Source organism: Oreochromis niloticus, linkage group LG7 (assembly GCF_001858045.2).
Source record: "Oreochromis niloticus isolate F11D_XX linkage group LG7, O_niloticus_UMD_NMBU, whole genome shotgun sequence".
Classification (NCBI taxonomy): domain Eukaryota; kingdom Metazoa; phylum Chordata; class Actinopteri; order Cichliformes; family Cichlidae; genus Oreochromis; species Oreochromis niloticus.
The window spans coordinates 6,389,074-6,395,233 of record NC_031972.2 but is presented as its reverse complement, the minus strand read 5'-3'; positions in this window follow the sequence as shown (position 1 = coordinate 6,395,233).

Sequence of the window (6,160 nt, the reverse complement as noted above, 5' to 3'; positions counted from 1 at the left end):
TGTGGGCCGGACCAGTGAAACTCCACTTTCTGTGAGTTTCAAGGTGTCTAACTTTACATTTAGTCCCTGACATATATTAATATAAGAAAAAGAAGTGCAATCTCAACAATACATTTCAGTTTTCTTTATGATAAAAGTGTAAAATAACAGAAAAAGCTCTGGTAGCTGGTTGCCCAGGCAATGGTAGTTGTATTTATAATGATGTTCTTCTTTTAGATATAGTAGATACTGGAAAATGGAAACTTTTCTGTCATTTAATCATTTCTCTATTAAGTAACTACAATATTTGGTGTTGCATGAATGGCAACAAGGGAAGTCTTAATCAATAGAAAAAGCTATAAAACTTATTTTTTTAAAAACAGTTAAAAGTGCAAAATCTATGCACCCCTTCACATTTAGAAAACCTTGCAAGGGGTCAGATCTGGCAGGCCGGTGTTTGACACCTCTGGTCCAATGGCTCTGTGAATTCATAATTTTGTTCTGTTGTGGCATTGAGCTGATTTTTGTTAAGTCAAAAAAGTATTCTGAAAAAAAAAATCACAACTCAAGGTCAAAACTGTTACTTTGATACTGTCACGTACACATGGACTTTAAACGTAGTCTCACAGAGCCTGGTTCCCTGTCATTTTTATATTTATGGCTTTGACCTTGTTCAAACTTAAACTGTGGCAGTTGAGGAGAATAAAATATTTCCCTCTAGCGAGATCGTAAAATTTCCATTTTGGTTCTATTTGTTTTGTCCTTTTATTCACATTTTATCTCCTGGGTCTTGCCCCTCCTGTATACCAGGGAGGTCATCCAGACTTATCCCCCAGTAACCCACTCTGGAGGCCTGGGTCTCTGGGCAGACTAGTCCACGGAAAACCACAGAGGCCATGAGCTGCACAGAGTGGGAAAACGACACTGTCTCTGTTAATGAAATCATAATAGAGAGAGACATTCATCTGTGTCGCTGCTGTGCTATCAAAACAAACAAAGCTGAGCTGTATCGGAGTGGTTAATGGGGCAGTGAGTGGGATGACGTCTAGCACTGAAACGAGACCTGTAAGATGTTCTGTCAGCACAAAAGCAGCCGTCAGATGAAAAATCAAAGAAAAACAACACAAAAGTCATATTTACAGACAAGAAAATGTACAAATGTGGACAATAGAAAAGTCCCAGTGTGAAGGATCAACCTGAAATGATTTGTAAGGCACGGATGTGACTGAAAAACTGATGGATACGGGTTGCCAGCACAGGTCAATCACACAATAAAGCATAACCAGGTTTATCCTCCTTTTTAACACTGATGGGACCCATAATTTTAAAAGCAAACAATAAGGCCTGAAATCAACCACCAGAGCAGTAAACTCATCAGGAAAAGGAAAGCTCCATATGAGACTCAGAAGAGTCGCCCCCTGGTGGCTGCATTAGAAAGAATGCACGTACAGTATCTCACAGCCACCTTTTACATGTTTTACACATTTATCCCATAAAATAAACATTCAACATCTCTTACATCATTTTCAAAAATAATTAATAAAACAAAAATTGAATGATTTATTTAGTATAGATTTAGTTTAACATCGGAGAAAATGATTGATCATACAGGAATATAGGATGATAAGTCTGTATTTTTGTAGGGAATCAATTATGCAATCTAGTTAATATGGCAGTTTAACAAGACAGGTGAGACATTAACAAACAATAGAAATAACTGACCAGCAACAAACATAAATGCTAAATAAAGAGCTTTCACAGAAGACTAGTGAATTTGCAATGACAGGATCTTCCACAAAGCTGCTTTTTTGCATGTGCACACCATGAGGTGCTTTGTGGTTACCCAATGGTTCACTTAACCTCTTCCAGAGAATTAGTCTCACTATGGTAAATTTGACTGTGTTTATATACAGAAGGAGAGATGCTGTATCTTACAGCATAGCCTCTATGTTAGCCTTGCGTGTCTAGGACTTGACAGATATGAACAGATGCACCTTTTGCCTTCCCGCTCTCCTCATAACGCTGCAGTATTCACTGCGCTCTGATAATACTCATCTGCTTAATGCGCGCTGTTAAAATTCATGAACATTCAGCCAGGACTTTACACAAATCACGTGTTACATGACACCCTGGGTTTATTGTCTCAGCCTCGCAGGTCCCATCTATTTGAAACAAAATCTAAGAAAACAAGGTGAAACATAGCAACCGTTATCTATGAGTTCAAGCTGAGTTCCACGTTCAAAACAAGAAGAAAACACACGGGGTTGTTATAGACCTCCAAGGCCTGACACTTTGAAGTTGAATACATTTGTACCAAAATGGAGTTGGCAGGTTGCTCTGGGCTGACGATTTCGAGGGAAGGGCATGTGTGCGTATGAAAGTGAGATGCAGAACTTCAAATCTCGGTTTTAGGGATTCAGAGACAGGGATGCTGAAAAGCGGAAAAATAAAGAGAGAGAGAGAAAAAGAGAGAGACATCATGGCTGTGACAGGTTTATAGGATCCTCTGGAACGAAAAGAAATGCTCTGCAATACCGACCACGAGCAACCCGCTGAGGGAGGGACTCCCAGGCTTGACACTTAACATGGCGTGTGTGTGTGCATCTGCACACGTGTGTCTGTGTGACCCAGAGCCTAGATTTAGGCCCCTGCTCCATCAATTACAAAATGGCTTCATCTTCCTGAGTGGCGTGCACGTGCAGAGACAAGCACGTACGCATGCTGCAACATACGCACACATTCCTGTAGATATATAGGCATCAGTGACAGTGCTGGTCTGTGGGAGGACCATGTACCCATAAGAAGTTAAAGCCCTCTCAGGAAATCAGAAACGTATGTCTGCCGCCATGGTGGTCCTCCGTGAAGATAATTTTGGAGCTGGTAAAAGTCCACAGAGTATCACAGACCTGCATGGCTTCTCTATCTCTCACTTCATCCCGTCTTTCTTTACATCGCTCAAGTTCATCTGTTTTCCCCTTTGCCCGTGACTCTACCACATTTCCAGGGGTAGTAAGTAAATTATAGAGAAGTTTAGGTGCGAGCATGCTTTTACTGCCTCTTAAAACTCCACCAGCAGCTCAAATTAATTCAACATCTGATTTTCTCGTCATGTAGTATTTTATTTTCAGCTTGATAAGCAAATAACAGCAAGAGACCAGTCAGCGGTGCATCTGTCCAACTCTGGTGGAAATACTCAGTGTAGCTTTAGCTTCTTTTATGTGTAAAATCTCTTTTGCCTGGTAGTTTAAGTTAAAAATGATTTTAAAGTGACCGATTTACACAAACAGTTCATTATATGTTACAATACTAATGGACACCGTTCAACAGCAATGCTAGGTAACTAAATGTTTAGTAAATGTCCTAAAAAATGACATATAAGAGACATAAGAAGCTCTTTGGTGGTCTTGGTTACTATGACAGGTGCAAAGGCGTCAGGTGGCATTACTGTAGAGCAACCATTATGTCAACTGTAACCTTTAGGTTAGAGCTTTATTCAACCAATTCCACTATTCAGAGATTAATTTGTTGGGTAGGTTTTCACTTTGAGTGTTTGTTGTAGAATTATATGTCACATCACAGCTGGTGTCCCTGACATCTCTCTCCCTCCCAGCAGTGATTGCTACATTTCATTTCTCCTCAGTGTTGCAAACTTAAACATTTTTTCACTAGGTTTAGCAACTCTTCACAGCCCCTTGACTTTGTTTTCACTCCAAAACGGTAGCATCAAGGACAGCACACTCCTCCTTCATGAAGTGAGCTCCCCTAGCCACACGACTACTACTCTTCTCTGTTCAGTGAGTGACTACAACAGAGTATTACAGACACAAAGCTTCAAGGTTAAACAAAGTCAAAATACTATTTTGAGACTAAAGAGGGGATTAAGTTGTCAAACTACAGCCACAATTGCTATACCCTCTAAAAAATTTGTAGAGCATGAGTTAGTGAAACAACTCGATCAGCTGTCTTATGATGCATCATACTCCCTCTTCACTGGACAAGGCTGTAACCATCAATATCTCAGCTTCTGTCCATTGCCAGCTAAATAAGTTTGCACAAATCCAGCCAACTTTTCCAACTTTGTGTGTTTTTTCCTTTTGAAACGTCCTTATAGTTATCATCACATTCATCACATCACAAAAGAGAACTTAAACTGATTCTGAAATATGATTTCACTAAGTCAACTAAACAAGAAATTTTGTAGAGGGTATATAGTTCGACTTGAAACTACAACTTGAATCTCTAAATATTGACCTTATTCTCAAAATCAACCATAATAACGAAAAAAAATGTATGTCCTATTTTTCTTTTTTTTAAAGTGGCATTAATACTCCTTTGTAAGTAAGAGAAAAATACTTTGAGTATTTCTTCTTCAGTCACTATGTGCTTATACACCTCTCTGGATTTAATTATTACTTATTATTAATCTCTGGCTCTCTTTCACAGCATGTCTTTGTCCCATCTTCCTCCCTTCACCCACAACCCTTCCCGGCAGGTGGCTGCCCCTCCCTGAGCCTGGTTCTGCTGGAGGTGTCTTCCTGTTAAAAGGGAGTTTTTCTTTCCTACTGTCACCAAAGCGCTTGCTCACAGAGGTTTATATGATTGTGGGGATTTCTCTGTTTTCTTTGAATTATTGTATGGGGTTTACCTTACAATATAAAGCACTTTTAGGCAACTGTTGTGATTTGGTGCTATATAAATAAAATTGGGCTGAATTAAATAGCAAGAGTATGGGACATATTGTAGTTTTAGCTCTTTTTTTAGCCTTAAAAAAGTTTTTTTTAAGGGATCAGAAAGTGCCTTGATAAGTTACTGTCTAACACATGGCGAATTTTATTCAATAAACGACGTATAAAAACATAAATAAAAAGGCGAAATGCAACACAAATACAATGTTGTGTTTTTGTAATGTTGTGAAAACAGCAGGTGTTAGAGATATCTGTCAGAAAAGTTCTAGAAACTGTGATAAAGAAGATTCAAGGTGCGCTTAAAAACAGTCAAAGAATAAATGATACTTTTTCCGCAATCCCTTTATTTTTAGTTTACACATGAATTGCTTTACATGAATTTCATTTACAAAATATGTAATTTATATCTGAAAAGTAAAACTAAGAGCCCAATCAAGATGTTTACTGGATCCCAAAGCCTCGATCTGTCTTTCTGTGTTCTGTTTTGTTGTATTTTGTTCTCTTTGCATTCTTTCCTCTCTACCATCGGACCCATCGCCAACTAAACCGATTTGCACATCTCACAGTCATAACTTGTAGAGTCTGATAACAGTTTGAAAGGGAGAGTATGCCTGAGTGTAAGAGCCAGTCTTACTTAAGAGCCTATAAATGATGCGCAGGGCGACCTTTCAACTCCTCTGACCTTTGACAGCAGGTCACATTTCAGAGATTATCTTCTCTGCTTTGCTCTCTCCATGCCGGTAAAAGCCGAGAGCAGCATCTGTGTGTGTGTGTGTGTGTGTGTGTGTGTGTGTGTGAGTATACCGTAGATGTATGTTGAAGACAAGTGATTCACAGCTGAGGACACACTCTCAGAGAGACTAGGAGTGCATTCAGTCATGCTAAGCCTGGCTAAGGAAAGGTGAAGCCTGTTATTTATCAGTGTCGCGAGGTCTCACTGCAGTAAAAATGCACAGCGATAGAAACCACAGAAGACAAACAGCACAACTATATTTCAAACCTAAGAATAAGAAATACTATGTGAAGAAAACAGTAAAACATTTGAGAGGTTTTAGTTTAAATGTCGGCTGTTTTCTTTTGTACTGATGACTGATTCCTCTGATGTGTCCAGCTGCTTAAGGGTACCCAACTGATTTAGTGTGTGTACAAACTCATCGGCCATACTCAAGGGAAACTTTCATAGCTTTAAACTAGAGGCAAGGTGGTACAGTGGTTAGCACTAATGCCTCTTAGCTCCTCAAACGTAGGCTGAGGCCTTTCTGTGTGGAGCTTATATGAGTCCAGGTACTCCAGCTTCCGCCCATAGGTGAGAATGTGAGTGTTTCTCCATTAGGCCTGTAACAGCCTGGCGACCTGCTCTATGACAGCTGGGACAGGTTTCAGCTCCCCTGTGACTCTAAACTGGATAAGATTTACTTTATTCTAGATTTGGAAAATTCTTTAAGGACAGTTGCATATATCTATCTCTCCATCCATTTTCTACCGCTTACCATGGC